Raw genomic sequence first — 2,010 nt, forward strand, 5'->3', positions numbered from 1 at the left:
TTGCTAAAAGCAAGGACTAAACCTTCATTCAGCCTTTCTAGTTACACAATGGATATAAGATTTCTCAATTCTACTCATACACACATACAGAAAGAGCGAAAGTGAAAGAATTGGAGAATGATACCCTACATAGTTCCAGGTTTGCCAACTTATTAGTAGTGTCACATAATAGATATTCAATAATATATATAGGAGTAGCATTAGCAACCAAATGCAACAAGACAGTTGAGATTATTTCAGTGCAGCGCTCTGTAATACGATTACATTGCTGTTGATTCAATTTCCTTAATGCATATAGAATCATGAATTACATAGATCTCATCCATTCAATAATCTTGCCAAGGTTTTTGAACGACTGTCCATCTTGCACGCTATCAATAATTTTTTCTTTTAATCGACTGCCCTCGCTTTATAATTTATGTCACCAAGAAGTTGTTCAGCCTTGTTTTTGATTTCATCTTTCCTAATGACGCCAGTTTCATTCTCAAACCCCAGTCCTACCTTCCAGACATCACGAATATAACTCTCGTTGAGGAACTGATCAACAAAGTATGGCGAGCAGAGGAAAGGAACTCCGTTGCATAGACCTTCTGTAGCAGAATTCCAACCGCAATGGCTCATGAAACAAGCAACTGACGGATGACTCAGAACTTTTTCTTGAGGAGCCCAACTTACTATTTTTCCACGACACCCTATTGGCCCCTTCAAATTCTTGTCGGTAAGCTTCTTCATTTGTCATACCAGGACGCAGAACCCATAGAAAAGGCTTGTTGGTAAGTTCAAGTCCTAAAGCCAGTTCTTGAAATTGTGTTTGATCAAAAATAGTAAGGCTTCCAAAGGCGGCATTAATAACCGAACAAGCTGGTTGTTGATCAAGCCATGACAAGCTGTCATCATCCTCGGCCCAAAAAATTGCATGTCTGATTTCCAGGCTTGCTGCTTGCGGGAAGTGCACCTACTGGTAATATTTCTGAAAATAATGAAAATGTAGCTGGCTCCAATTCGTAAGCTGTATTGCATATTATGAAGTCCGCTAATTTCAAACATTGATTGTTTTCAGAGAGAAACTGAAAGAAGCTCTTTTGTACTGCTATATCGCGGATGCAAGCCCATCCAAATGTTTCCGTTTTGATAGCAGGCATTGTGGCTGATAGATGAAGCATCTGCTTCTTTAAAATGGTTCCTGCATTAAGATTTATTTAATTTTGACCCGTATTCTAAGCTGTAAATCCCAACGACCAAACAACAATAACTCCCTTATAACCCGTGCAATGCACGGACTGATTTTAATACTTGTATTTTATTTTATTATTTGTAAAACTAAATTATAAAAAAATAATAATTACATATTATTGAGATTAATAAATTTAAAATATTTATATATTATTTTTTATGTATTATATTATTGAAAAATTCAAAATTTATATAGTTAAAATTTTAAAAAGTCATTCTTCTATGGCACTGAAAAGCCTATAAAATGATTTTACTATTATTTTTTTAATATTGTTTTTTTAATTTTTTCTTGATTTATATTTATCATTGATAAATTTCAAAATTATGTTCTATTTAGGATTGTATAAAGATTATTTTGCAAAATTTTGGATAAGAAGTTGTTTACGCTTATTATATAAAGATATATTAAATAAAAACGGGGTGGTTAAAAGCAAGAAAAAAAAGAAGTTTAGTTGGAGTAATCTACTTTGCACATAATTATATTATATTTAGGATTGTGTAGGGTTATTTTGCAAAATTTTGGATAACACGCTTATTATATATTAAGATATATTAAATAAAAACGGGGTGTTGTTAAAAGTAAGAAAAAAAGAAGTTTAGTTGGAGGAATCTAATTTGCGCGAAGGTGCGTCCGAGTATGATGGAGAGTTTGAGATGGATGGAGAGTCTGGGGTTGAGAAGTATAGTTTGTTTTCATATTTTGGAAAGGGTTAACAATTATGTTATTTAATTTAGGAAGGTGTGAACCAACTAACCAAATTATCCCTTACTTTGCTT

General features: G+C 33.1%; 1 pseudogene; it reads right to left on the reverse strand.

Moving 5' to 3' along the window:
• LOC141677001 (UDP-glycosyltransferase 83A1-like) lies at positions 1–1,203 on the reverse strand (annotated as a pseudogene).
• Between the last annotated feature and the right edge of the window lie 807 nt (positions 1,204–2,010).

This window comes from Apium graveolens, chromosome 8 (genome assembly GCF_009905375.1).
Source record: "Apium graveolens cultivar Ventura chromosome 8, ASM990537v1, whole genome shotgun sequence".
Classification (NCBI taxonomy): Eukaryota; Viridiplantae; Streptophyta; class Magnoliopsida; order Apiales; family Apiaceae; genus Apium; species Apium graveolens.